Below are 14,638 nucleotides of genomic sequence, written 5' to 3'. Positions count from 1 at the left end.
GAAACCAGGACTGTGCTCTTCTGCAAGTGCCCACAGCCAGCAGGGTCCCTGGCCCTCTACCGCTGCGCTCACCAGGTGTGTGCTAACTCCTCCCCCACAGTCACAGAGCAGGACAAGTCTGGTCAGCACAGCTGCAGTTGGTGTCCCTTACAGTGGAAGGTACTTCAATCTTCTACTCAGCGGGTCAGACCCCTACACTGTCTCCCACACTGTCAGCGAGATCAAAGTGTCTCAGGCTGAGGCTGCCTCCCAACTCCAGCTGCCCCCAGAGCTTTTTGTTTGTTGATTTCACAGAGTGGGCCTGGAGGTGTTTGTATTTCACTCAAGTCTCTACCCCTGGAGACTGGGTCTTTCCTGTCTTAGAAAACACTGCTTTACCTGATTATTGCTTATTTCCACTACTCTAGGTTCTCTCAGAGGTGATGTTCTTTTTTTGTAGAAGAAACATGGACAGTTGAAAGTTTTCTGATCTACTCTGCCATCTTCCCAGGATCCTCTCAGAGACTTAACTTTAATAAAACATACCAGAGAGAATCCTGGGAAGATGGCCAACTATAGTAGGAAATTACCTTGCTCTCCCAAACTTCCCCACGAGTAATTTAAAACAATGCCTCAAAGTGAACTTTACAGTGGCAGAAATATTAAAAGTTGGGGTAAGACGTTGTCTAGCCTAAGACAACTTGGAAGGATATTAGGGAATACATGACCTCCCAGAGTGGTCTGACCTGATTAAATCACAGATACCTCCAGATACCATCAAATGTACAAATAACAAACCTGAGGGGCAATCTCAGCTTCAGGAACTTGAGCCTCACAGACAGTGGGGCTGTCACATAGTTGATCAGGGGAAGATTGCTGGTACTGGACAACGGGCCTGGGTACACTGACCAGACACAGTTCAAGGTTGTGGCTGGGTTTACACCATGCACATGCCAGTGAGTACAGTCCCAGAGAGCCAACGCCCTGCTGGCTATGGTCACTTAAATTTAGGAGAGTGGAGTGTCTGGTTTTGGTTCCAGGTGAGAGGGGTGAGTTGAAAGGAAAGGACTGCAAAGAGTTAAAAGTGGGTGTGGCAACAGCCTTCCTGAGGGCCTTGGTCATATCTCAGGGTAGAGGTCCCCAGATAGATCTCAGAAAACAACAGCATGAAAAACCTGAAGTTCGAAACATTATTCCTCACATATCAGGACTAGAGCCCAACTCTAACATAAAGTTACCCACCAAGAAATAAGGCACTAAAAAAAAAAAGAGTAAGCAAAAGAGAAAGAATTTGATCACAGATAATATGTTGATAAAGATCTGGGTTCAAACTCAGAAGACAGTGAAGTCAAAATAGCTACTTCTACTTCAAAGAAAAATATCAAATGGCCCCAAGCCCCAAAAAGGTTCTTGAAGAACTTAAAAAGGATTTTTAAAATCGAATAAGAGAGGTTGAGGAAAAATTAGGAAAAAAATAACAATAATGCAAAAAATTTATGAAAAACAAGTCAACCAATTGGAAGAAGACATCCAAAAACTTATGGAAGAAAATAACCCTTAGAATTGGGCAAAGCAAAGATAATGACTTCATAAGACCATAAGAAATAATAAAACAAAATTTAAAAAAAGAAAAAATAGAAGAGAATTGAAGCACTCATAAGAAAACAATTAACTTAGAAAACAGATCAAGTAGAGACAATATAAATATGCTGGACTATTTGAAAGTTATGATTTTTAAAATGTCTACACACTGTATTTCAAGAAATTATTAAGGAAAATTGCATATGTGTGCGTGTGTGTGTGTTCATCCTTCGTTGCCAAAGAAGACCGTGCCATCAGAGAAATAATGACATGACTTGCACTTGACTTTGTTTTGAGTGAGGGAGGCCTGTGGGGGTCACCAACTTCACTTCTCCTCCAGAGCCATCTGAATCTAGTGACCAGATATTCATCAGGATGACTGGAGATGACCCAGGATGAGGCAATTGGGGTTAAGTGACTTGCCCAAGGTCATGCAGCTAGGGAGTGTCTGAGGTGAAATCTGAACTCAGGTCCTCCTGACTCCTGCACTGGTGCTCTATCCACTGAACCACCTAACTGCCCTTTAAGAAAAATTACCCTAAAGGTTGTAAAACTAGAGGGTAAAAATGAAATTGAAAAAATCCATCAACCACCCTCTAAAAGAAATCCTAAGATGAGAACTCAGAAGACCATTATAGCTAAGATTCAAAGCTCCCAGGTTAAGGAGAAAAATAATACAAGCAACTAGAAAGAATAAATACCGTGGAGTTACAGTCAGGATAACACAAGATTTAGCAGCTTCTACATCAAAAAACTGAAGGGCATGGAACATGATATTCCAAAGAGCAAAGGAGCTCAGTTTGCAACCAAGAATAATTTACCCAGCAAAGCTGCATGGGGAAAAAATAATGGAAATTTAATTAATTAAAAGACTCTAAGGTATACATGAGGAAAAGTACAGAACTGAAGGAAAATATGACCTACAAGAATCATGAGTAACAAGAAAGTAAACATAAAAGACTAATTATAAGAGATTTAATAAGGTCAAATTGTTTACTTCTTATATAGGAAAGCATTATCTGTAACTTTTAAGAGTTACAAATGAAGCGTGAATAGAAGAAACGTTAGAGACAAGGGCATGATGGGGTGAAGGGCTGGTAGTTCTAGAACCTTATTCTCATCCGAACTGGTTTAAAAAGGAAATAAAATACATCTAGAAGGGTATAAAAATCTTCTTAACTTACAAAGAAATTGGAGGATGAGGGATGGGATAAGGGACAGACTCTTAGAATGGTCTTTAGAGAAAGGAATAGGAAAGCAAGACTTGAGGATAAGGGAGGGATTCTTAGAAGGTGTGCAGATTAAGGAGGCAGTGGTCAGAAGTAATAGATGTATAAGGAGAGACAGGGTAAAAAGAGAGAGAAGGATAAACAGTAAGGAAAAATAAAATGGAGGGAAATATACAACTAGTAATTATAATTTTGAGTGTGAATGAGATGAAGTCACCCATAAAATGGAAACGGAGAGCAGAATGGATTAAAAACCAAAATCCAACAACATGTTGTTTAAAAGTAACATTTTTTAAAATGAGAGATACATATATAGTAAAAATAAAGGGCTGGAGTCGAATTTACCATGGTTAAAAAAAACAGGGATAGCAATTATGATCTCAGACAAATTTAAAGCTAAAATAGATTTAATTAAAAGAGATAAAAGAAATAAAAGATACCATAAATAATGAAGTACTAACAATACTAAACTCATGTGCACCCAATGTTATAGCATCCAAATTTTTAAAAGGAAAAGATAAATGAGTTATAAGTAGAAATGCATAACAAAACTATAATAGTGGGGGCTTCAGCCTTCCCTTCTCTGAACTAGATAAATATAACCAAAAAACAAATAGGAAAGAAGTCACAGAGATAAAAAGAATCTTAGATAAGCTGGATATGATAGATACCTGGAGAGAACTGCAAGGGAATATAAAAGAATGTACTTTTTTTCCAGCAGTATATGGTACCTTTACAAAACCTGACCATATATTACGGTATAAAAATTTTATAGTTAAATGCAGGAAAGCAGAAATATTAAGTGCATCATTTCAGATCACAATGCAATAAAAATTTTATTTAATAAGGGATCATGGAAACACAGATTAAAAGCTAATTGGACACTAACCTAATTTAAAAGAATAAGTAGGTTTAAAGAACAAGTCATAGAAATAATAAACGATTTTATTAAATAGAATGATAATAATGGGACAGCACACCAAAACCTATGAGATGTAGCAAAAGCTTTAATTCAAGAAAAATGTATATCACTAAATACTCAAATCAATAAAATAAAGAGCAGACCAATGATCTGGGTATACTATTTTAAAAAGCAAAAGAACAAAAGAAAAAGAACAAATTAAAAATCCTCAATTAAATACCAAATTGAAAATCCTAAAAATTAAAGATGAGATTAATAAAATTAAGAAAATCATTGAATTAATAAATAAAACTAGAAACTGACTTTATGAAAAAACTGATAAAACAGATAAACTAGTGGTTAATAGGATTTTTTAAAAAAGGATAGAAAACCAAATCAGTAGTACCAAAGTGAAAAGGGTGAATATGCCACTAATGAAGATGAAATCAAAGCAATTATTGGGAATTATTTTACCCAATTATATGTAATAAATTTAACTATTTAAGTAAAATGGAAGAATACTTACAAAAAGCATAAAGTGCCTAGATTAACAGAAGAGAAAATAGAACATCTAAATGAACCTATTTTTGAAAAAGAAATTGAAAAGGCCATAAATGAGCTTCCCAAGAAAAAAGCATCAGGACTGAGTGGATTTATCAGTGAATTTTAATAGGCATTTAAAGATCAACTAATTCTAATATTTAAAAAATTACTTCGAATAATAGGCAAAGGAGTCCTACCAAACTGCTTTTATCAAACAAATATGGTGCTGATACCTAAACCAGTAAGAGCAAAAACAGAGAAAAAAATTATAGACCAATCTCACTAGTGCATATTGATGCAAAACTTCTAAACAAAATACTAGGTAGAGACTATAACATATCACATATGGTCAATGAGTAGGACTTATACCAGGAATGTAGGCATGGTTTAACATAAGGAAAACTATGAACATAATTGATTATGTCAAGGATAAAAGTAACGAAAGTCATACAAGTCATACAATAGATGCAGAAAAAGTTTCTGACAAAATACAAAACCCACTCCTATTAAAAACACTTGAAAGTATAGGAATAAATGGATTTTTCTTTAAAATGATAAGAAGCATCTACCTAAAACCATCAGCAAGCATTATTTGTGATGGAGATAAGCTAGAAAGTTTCCCCAAGAAGATCAGGAGTGAAATAAAGATGCCCATTATCACCAACATTATTCAGTATTTATTAGAAATGCTAGCAACAGCAAGAAGAAGAAGAAATTGAAAGAATAAGAATAGACGCTGAGGTTATAAAATTAGCTCTTTTTGTGGATGATATGATGGAATACTTGGAAAATCCTAGAGATTCAACTAAAAAGCTAGTTAAAACAATTTTAGCCAAGTAGCAGAATATCAAATAAACCTATACAAATCATCAGCATTTCTATATTATCATCAGCAAGAAAAGATGGTAAGAGATAATCTCATGTAAAATAATTATTGACAGTATACTAAAAGTATACCTACCAAGACAAACTCAGGAACTACATGAACATAATTATAAAACACTTTTTATACAAATAAAGTCAGATTTGAATAACTGGAGAAATACTCATTGTCTATGGGTGGGCAGAGCCAATAAAAATGACAATTCTCTCTAAACTAATCTACTTATTCAATGCTATCCCAATTAAATTACCCCCAAAAAATTTTATTGAGCTAGAGAAATAATAATAAAATTCATTTGGAAGAACAAAAGGTCAAGAATATCAAGGGAATTAGTGGGGGAAAAAACATAATAGGAAAGAGGTTCAGTAATTATCAAAACTATCTGGTACTGGCTAAGAAACAGAAAGGTGGAGCAATTGGACAGAGTATAGCATACAGTAGCAAATGACTTGTAATCTTGTGTCTGACAAATATAAAGATTTACACTTCTGGGATAAGAATTCACTACCAGGTAAAAAAGTGTTGAGAAAACTGAAAAGCAGTCTGGCAGAAATTGGATATAGATCAATATTCTACACCATTTACTAAGATAAGGTCAAAATGGATACATAACCTACTCAGGGGTAGAGAATCTGTGGCCTCAGGTTCTCCACCACTGATATCATAAGGGAGATACAAATAAATTAGAAGAACATGGAATATATTACCTATCAGATTTATGATAGGAGAAGAATTTATGAATAAAGAGATAGAGCACTGTGAGATATGAAATGCACAATTTTGATTACATTAAATTACAAGGTGAAAAAATTGGGATGCTAACACACTATTGGTGGAACTGTGAACTGATCCAACCATTTTGGAGAGCAATCTGGAATTATGCCCACAGAGCTGTAAAACTGTGACACAGCAATACCACTACTAGGGTTGTTTCCCAGGGTGATGAGGAAAAAAGGAAAAGAACCTATATGTTCTAAAATATTTATAGCAATTCTCTTCGTGGTGGCAAAGAACTGGAAATAGAGGGAGTGTCCATTAATTAAGAAATGGCTAAACAAGTTGTGGTATATGATTATGATGAAATACTACTGTGATGTAAGAAATGATGAGCAGGTTGATTTTAGAAGAACACAGAACGACCTGCATGAAATAATGAAGAGTAAAATGAGCAGAACCTAGAGCACTACATATAGCAATGGCAATATTGTTTGAAGAATAATTGTGAACACCTAAGTTATTCTGAGTATTATACTCAAATCAACCACAAAGGACCTTTAAAGGAAGATGCTATCTACCTCCAGAGAAAGAACTGATAAACACAAATATGCATAGTATGGATTTATGTAGACATATACAGACATACATTTACATACATACATGTGCATATGTATCTCTTTCTGTGTCTCAAATGGTGGACTTCTCGAGTGAGGGATTGGGAAGAGAGGGAAGGAGACAGTGCAGAACTTAAAATGGAACAAAAAGTAAATTTAATTTTTTTTAAATGACATGAAATGTCTATGTCCATTATATCCAAAGGAGATCAATGACAAAAATAAAGGCCTCATACACACCAAAAGCAAACAAACAAAACACACCAGGGATGGAAGTTACTATATAAAGTATAAAGTTTCAACTCAGGCACTGATTTCATCTAGGGGAAAGCAACTTCCATAATACGTGCTGTTTGGCAAAGTGAACGTGTGATTTACAACAAAATCTATGATTTTGTCAATCTAATACTAAAAGAGGAGGTCCTGATAAGTGCAGGAAGACATGACTATGTAAAAAGACGTTTTGAATTCACTGAAGCCACACTACTAGCTAGTTACTACACTGGCTTTTCAATGTCTTAATTTCTGAACCATTCTTATGACAGGAAATATATGATTTAGCTCGGTGATAGAGAGAGTAGTAATAGTCACACACGGAGTCAGAAGACCTGATGTTCAAATCTGACCCCAGATACTTAGCTGTATGACCCTGGATAACTCACTTAATTTCTGTGTACCTCATTTTCCTCATCTGTAAAGTGAGAATAAAAGCACCTACCTCCCAATGTCTCTATGAGGATCAAATAAGATAACGTGTACAGTGCTTTGTAAACCTTAAGGCATTAGATAAATATTATGTATTATTATTAAGCAACATTCAATGACATCATTCCCAGTTCACAAAGATTTTACATCTGAAAGGACATCTTTGAGGTCATCAAGTCCAATCCCCTCATTCTGCAGATGAGAAAACTGAGAAACACTGAGATTAAGTGACTTGTCCAAGGTCACACAAGCAATAAGTGTCTGAGGTAAGATTTCAATTCATTTTACAAAACACTTTCTCCCCACAATGTACCATCATTATTATTGCTATATGAGAGAGGAGCCAATGGAGAATCAAATAGATGTAAGTGACTTGCTTAGGGTCACACAGTTAATAAATTTGACAGGAGAAATTTCAGAGGATTTCTCACTAGAAGAGATCTTGGAAGATCATTTGCTTAACTACATCACTTTACAAATGAAGGAACTAAAGGTGAAATGATTCATCTGAAGTATCAGAATAAGGACAGAGTCTTCACACTCAGATCTAAAGTTATTATTTAAAATTATACACTTAATCAATGAAAACAAATAAATATTCCAAATCAACAAAATTTTACATAAAACACTTACCAGTCTAATGCTCAATGAAAATAGAAGAAAACAAATATTTTTCTTTCAAAATATGTGAGGACACATCAATATGATCCCTTTTAATGCTGGGGTCTAAATATATAATTATGGTAAGCCTAATGAAACCTTTATTAAGAACCTTCCATTATACAAAGTAGTCTCCTAAGCATTCGTGATACAAAGATCATGTATATACATATATGTGTACACACACATACACACACATATGCCATTCATTAAAAGTACATTCTAACGGCAAGAGTAGCAGACTGAGTTAGGAGCCATGAGCTTGACTCCCATCTGAACTCCCCACTCTCCCTGATTTTTCCTACAATGACTCAGCGACCTCTTCTTGGAAGTTCACACTGCTCCTGGATTCTTCTTAGCAACACCCTCTGTCGCTGTGCCCTTTCTCTCTGAATGGCTGTTTCTTCCTGGAACCTGAGACTTCAGGACTTTCCCTTACAAAGACCTAGTACCTCTCTGTCTCACTCTTTTTCTCTCTTCAGTTCCCTTTTTATGTGTTCTTTCCCTATTAGACTACAAGCTCCCGGAGGCAGGTACTGTCTTTCTCTCAGCTTGCTTCTGTACCTTAGCACAGGGCCTGATACACAGTACACACTTAAGAAACGTTTGTTACCTTTGACAACTCAGATACTGTGCAATCACAATAAACCACATTCCTTCTCAGGGAATTACCTATCTCACAGGATGCTACTGTGGAAAGTTATCTCTAAACATTTGCATGCCAGCAGCACTAAAATAGTTACAATAGGGTTCTTCATTGGGAATGGTTTTCACATTGTGTTGGAAAAAAAAAAAGACCCTGATATCTTTATTTACAGAGGTCTGACATGGAGCATATAAGCATTTAACAAAGATGCTACTGGTACAGATTTTAATGCAAAGAATGAAGCAAACCCCTTTTGCTTAAAACTGTGGTAATTTTTAAAGGAATCTCAGCAAACTCTTAAGCAGACAGCAAAATGATATAGATGCACTCACTGTTTAGCAATTGACCAGTAATCTGCATTCTTTTGTTTCTGAATTCCAAGCCTGGATGGCTCTCCCTCCATAACTCTACCTTCTGGTTTCCCTGGCTTCTTTCTAGACTGAGCTCAAACCCCATCTTCTACTGAAGGCTGTTCTTGGCCCCCTCTCTGAACCCCTCTTCTAGCGCCTTCTAGCTACATAGGAACATTCTGTATTTATAGTTGTTGGCATGTTGTTTCCCTGGTAAGAATGTTAGCTCCTTGTGGGCAGCACCAATGTTTTTGCCTTTCTTTGTACCCTCAAAGCATAGCTAGAACATAGGAGGTGGTAAATAAATGTTTGTTGACTGAGTGTTTGAAAGAAACTACAACCCCAGAGATCTAGCTCATGATCAACTATTTTCTGGATGGACACAAATTCAAGACAGGTGGGTGGAGAAAAATCAGAAACAAACTAAAAACAGACACTTTTTACTGTTCTGTAAAAAAAAAACCCAAAAACAAAAGATGGATCAAAGTTATAATTCTGTGAAGTCTTTCTGTAAAAAAAAAATTTTTAAATGGACAATCTTATGGACTAGGAAAGAGCAAAAATAAAAGGCAAGAAAGTACTACTTAATTTAAAGCTCCATTTAGAGCATTTGGCAGTGCCCAAGGTTAAAACTCATTCAGAAAATGAAAGCTGCAAGCTTATTACCTGTCTTCTCACTCCCCAGCCCCAGTTCAGGTGCAGTGGCAGAGTGGCAAGTAGGGTGACCAGGGTGGCAGGTAGAGTAACAAGCAGACAGATAAGGTAAGAGGCAGGATGACAGTGACAGGTAGGTAAGGTGGCAGGTAGACAGAGTGACAGGAGGGATAGGGTGGCAGGCAGGGTGACAGAGTGATAAGGTGACAGCCAGGTATGGTGACAGTGACAGTGGTAAGCAGGCAGGGTGGCAGGGTGACAAGCAGACAGGTTGACAGTGACAAGCAGGCAGAGTAACGGAGTGACAAGGTGACAGGCAGGCAGGGTGACAGAATGACAAGGTGATAGGCAGGGTCACAGAGTGACAGGCAGGGTCACAGAGTGACAAGGTGACAGCCAGGCAGGGTGACAGTGACAGTGGTAAGCAGGCAGGGTGGCAGGGTGACAAGCAGACAGGGTGACAGACTGACAAGCAGGCAGAGTGACAGGGTGACAGGCAGGCAGGGTCACAGAGTGACAGGGTGACAGGCAGGCAGAGTGACAGAATGACAAGGTGACAGGAAGACAGGGTGACACTAACAAGCAGGCAGGGTGATTGAGTGCAAGGTGACAGGCAGACAGGGTGACAGGCAGGCAGGGTCACAGAGTGACAGGGTGACAGGCAGGCAGGGTCACAGAGTGACAAGGTGACAGCCAGGCACGGTGACAGCGACAGTGGTAAGCAGGCAGGGTGACAGGGTGACAGGCAGGCAGGGTCACAGAGTGACAAGGTGACAAGCAGGCAGAGTGACTGGGTGACAGGGGGACAGGCAGGCAGGGTTACAGAGTGACAGGGTGACAGCCAGGCAGGGTGACAGTGACAGTGGTAAGCAGGCAGGGTGGCAGGGTGACAAGCAGGCAGAGTGACAGGGTGACAGGCAGACAGGGTCACAGAGTGACAGGGTGACAGGCAGGCAGAGTGACAGGGTGACAGGCAGGCAGAGTGACAGAATGACAAGGTGACAGGAAGACAGGGTGACACTAACAAGCAGGCAGGGTGATTGAGTGCAAGGTGACAGGCAGACAGGGTGACAGGCAGGCAGGGTCACAGAGTGACAAGGTGACAGCCAGGCACGGTGACAGTGACAGTGGTAAGCAGGCAGGGTGACAGGGTGACAGGCAGGCAGGGTCACAGAGTGACAAGGTGACAAGCAGGCAGAGTGACTGGGTGACAGGGGGACAGGCAGGCAGGGTCACAGAGTGACAGGGTGACAGGCAGGCAGGGTCACAGAGTGACAAGGTGACAGCCAGGCACGGTGACAGTGACAGTGGTAAGCAGGCAGGGTGACAGGGTGACAGGCAGGCAGGGTCACAGAGTGACAAGGTGACAAGCAGGCAGAGTGACTGGGTGACAGGGTGACAGGCAGGCAGGGTCACAGAGTGACAGGGTGACAGCCAGGCAGGGTGACAGTGACAGTGGTAAGCAGGCAGGGTGATTGAGTGCAAGGTGACAGGCAGACAGGGTGACAGGCAGGCAGGGTCACAGAGTGACAGGGTGACAGGCAGGCAGGGTCACAGAGTGACAAGGTGACAGCCAGGCACGGTGACAGCGACAGTGGTAAGCAGGCAGGGTGACAGGGTGACAGGCAGGCAGGGTCACAGAGTGACAAGGTGACAAGCAGGCAGAGTGACTGGGTGACAGGGTGACAGGCAGGCAGGGTCACAGAGTGACAGGGTGACAAGCAGGCAGAGTGACTGAGTGACAGGGTGACAGGCAGACAGGGTGACAGTATGACAAGGAGACAGGAAGACAGGGTGAAAGGGTGGCCGGCAGCCAGGCACAGGGCGCCCCCCCTGGTCTCGATGGGGGCGGGGCCGCAGCTCCAGCCCCGCCCCCCCTTGGCTCTCCAGGCCCGAATTCCTCAGATCCCCAGCCCTACCCCCACCCCTGGGCTGCCCCGAGGGCAGGTTCGCCCAGGGGCCGCCTGAGCCCGAACTCTGACTGGAACCATCCCCTGCTCCCCCCAAGGCAAACGTGCGGCCTCGGCCGGGGAGCCTCCTCCCCGAACCTCCGGGGCTCACCCTGCAAGCGGCGGCCTCAGCCTGGCCCCGGCCCGGCGGCTCCTCCTCGAAAAGACCGGAGAGCCCGTAGCCCAGTCCGGGAGGAGGGTCGAGGGGCAGCGTCCCAGACCCGCCCCCTCGTGCCCGGCGGGGGAGAAGAGGGCAGAGGCGCGCTAGGCGGGGATCCTTCCCCAGAACCCAGTCAGCCCCATTCCCGACCCTGGGGGCCCGGACAATCCCCGCCCCGGCTCCACCCCCAGCCGCTCGAGCCGGCGCCTCAGCCCCGCCTCGGCCAGGCCGGCGGCAGCCAGCCGTCAGCGCGCCGCCGAGCGAGCGCGGAGGGAGCGGAGCGGGGAGGGGCGGGGCTGGCGGACGGAGGGGCCCCCGGGAGGGGAGCAGAGGCGGAGCAAGAACTCCAATTCCCAGAGACCCGCGCGTCAGAGCCGCCGAGACCGTCCCTGCGTCTGACTGGTCTGGGTCGGAGAGGTCGCCGGGTGATGACGTTAACGCTTTGAAGCCGACTGCCAGTCTTTTCCGCCACCCGGCTGCTTGGCCGGCGGCTTCTGCGGGCAGCTTTTGTTGGGACCCTTCCGAGGCTTGCGCGGTCTGCGAGCCGAGGACGCCGGGACCACGTCGGTGAGTGACCTCTTGTCCCCGTTGGCTCTCGGGCCACTGGCCGGCTGACCGTGTCCTCCCTGTGCCCCTCACCCCTTCTTAGCCCGGGTTGCCCCGAGGTCACGGGCTTGGGAGAAGCGCAGGGAGCGCCCCCCGGGCCGGACGCTCTGCGGGCCAGCCCTTAGGCTGCCACCCTCCTGGGTGGGCGTAGACGGAGGGCCGGCTCTGGCCGTGGCGGCAGGAGCGGGGAGGAAGGGCTGGTGCCGCATCGCATCCCTAAAAGATGCCGGTGGGCCAGCGGGGCGAGGTGACATCTCCGACCTCCGGGTTAGAGGTGACAGCACCCAGGGTGGGGGAGGGAACGAGGCAGCTTCTGCTTGTGGGCGGGTGGGGATGCCCTCCCTGCCAGCCGCTTCACCTAGCGTGGACCTCCGTCCGTACGTTTGCCTGTGCGTATGTGCGTACGGGTACAGGTACACACACATTCATAGGCGCCTTTTCTCCCACAAGCTCCCTGAGGGTTGGGGTCGTTTCACTTTTTGTGTTTGTACCCCCAGGGCCTGGCACATACTGTGTTCCCTCCCCATTTGGGATTTTCTTGGCAAAGGTGTTGGAGTCGTTTATCATCTCCTTCTTCATCTCATTTTTACAGTTGAGGAAACTGAGGCAAACAATATTAAGTGACTCGTCCAGGGTCACACTGCTAGTGTCTGAGTCTGGATTTGAACTCAGGCCCAGCGCTCTAACCATCATGCCCCCTAGCTGCCCCCTAGTAGGAGCTTAATAAATGTTTATTGGTTGATTTGGGTTGTCCAGGTCCTTGAAACCAGATGGCGTTTTATTCTTTGTATCTTCAGCACCTAGAACTGTGCCTCCTGCTTAATAAACGTTTGATTGATTGAGTTAAAAAAAAATGGACTGTTTCATTTCTAAATAGACAATACAATACAATAGAATGTAAGCTACTCTAGTTCTGGCACTGCTTTTATCTTGGTGTCAGCTGACTAACCTGATGCTTTGCCCTCCTTGTAGAGTTGATTAGATTAATAGACCTGGTGATGGGTAAACAAGATATTTTATTACCATAAAATACCAAACATCATTTTTCTCAAATTTGAGCTCTTTTAGGAGAATTTAAATGCTTTTTTCTTAACCAGCATATTGAGGATGAACTCCAAACTAATAGAAACATAGGGAGATAGTTTTAGCTATCTACAGGCCATTTAATTTTCTCCCCCTCGGTCTTCAAAATCTGCTAGGGTGCCAAATTTGAAATCTGAGGGGCAGAACTAAAGAAATAGTTATTTAGAGAGGTGGTGACATCTGCAAAACAAAGTGAGGTCATTCCTTATCTCTCTCATGGTGGGGAGATGATTAGACACATTAGACTTTTAGGTGTTAATGATGGGTCAAAATCAACAGTATTTGAGAACCTTGTTATCTGAATACTGATTTGTAAACTTAATTAATTCCTATCTTATACCATTTTTTTAACCTACAAATCAAGAAGTTTATACTAGCTTTACAAATGATTGCTATTTTATTAAACATTAAAAAACAATTGAAATGGGATAAAAGAAAATCTATTGTGGGTAAAGATGGCAGGGACATGTAAACAAAGGAGATGATTTCTGTGAACTCTGTCCTGAACTAGCAGTGTGACTTTGGGCAAGTCACTTAACCTATTTGGGTTTCAGTGTCTTGTCTGTAAATTGAGGGGTTGGAATTTATGATCTCAGATGACTCAACTTTGAAATTCTGATACTCTAGGTCAAACTAAAGCCTAAGTAGCTCACTTTATGCTATAGATAGGTTTATTATGTAGGTTTGTGGTTAGTTGTGTTTTTTTTTGGAGGGGGCGAAGGCGAGGCAATTAAGTGACTTGCCCAAGGTCACACAGCTAGTAAGTGTGTCAAGTGTCTGAGGTCACATTTGAACTCAGGTCCTCCTGACTCTAGGACCGGTTCTCTGCTCACTGCACCACCTTGCTGCCCCTTGTGATTAGTTTTAAGGGTTTTTTCCCCCCTAAATAGTCAGGGAACTGTTGCAAGGAATTAGAATGATGACAATATTAAGGAAATAGCTGTTCCCCTTGATCATTTACAGTCTCCATGCTGCATTTTATTTTTATGTATTGTTTAGTTCATCTCCAACAGTAAGTGCTTCCATTTGATTACTGCCCTCACTTAGTAGGTGAGAAAAACTCAGTCATTGAGATAATTTTCTCATTTAAATGAGGGACTAAGTTGGAATTATAATTTACCCATATTTCCTAGTTATGTGCTACACAGCCATTGGTAATTTTGGATTACAGGTTAAAATAATGATTCTATTGTTACTACAAGGAAAACTGTGAAAGGACACAGGATTAATAATTTAGGAGGAATTTAGCCATACAGAATGACCTTACCAGAATTCTATCCTAATGGTTGGCCAAATATGTAAGGAACATAATACTTAATAATTTTTCCCACTCTGATGAGGAATTAATTAGTACATGCCCCCAGACCCCAAGCAGTTA

The 14,638-nt window shown here is 42.1% G+C and overlaps 2 protein-coding genes across 6 annotated transcripts in view; one reads left to right on the top strand and one right to left on the bottom strand.

Moving 5' to 3' along the window:
- Window positions 1-11,863, bottom strand: part of STRADB (STE20 related adaptor beta) — a 60,405-nt gene extending 48,542 nt beyond the window's left edge. For 3 of the 4 annotated variants that reach the window (XR_011968833.1, XM_072617286.1, XM_072617284.1), the window contains exon 1: window positions 11,524-11,863. The gene's annotated coding sequence lies outside the window, so the exon portion shown is untranslated. The remainder of the gene's footprint in view (window positions 1-11,523) is intronic. The other variant, XM_072617287.1, reaches the window with a different exon arrangement.
- An 83-nt stretch (window positions 11,864-11,946) lies between these two features.
- Window positions 11,947-14,638, top strand: part of TRAK2 (trafficking kinesin protein 2) — an 80,993-nt gene continuing 78,301 nt past the window's right edge. The window contains exon 1 of one of the 2 annotated variants that reach the window (XM_072617262.1): window positions 11,947-12,138. The gene's annotated coding sequence lies outside the window, so the exon portion shown is untranslated. The remainder of the gene's footprint in view (window positions 12,139-14,638) is intronic. The other variant, XM_072617261.1, reaches the window with a different exon arrangement.

This window comes from Notamacropus eugenii, chromosome 6 (assembly GCF_028372415.1).
Source record: "Notamacropus eugenii isolate mMacEug1 chromosome 6, mMacEug1.pri_v2, whole genome shotgun sequence".
In the NCBI taxonomy this organism is placed as follows: domain Eukaryota; kingdom Metazoa; phylum Chordata; class Mammalia; order Diprotodontia; family Macropodidae; genus Notamacropus; species Notamacropus eugenii.
This window is presented reverse-complemented; position numbering and strand designations above follow the sequence as displayed.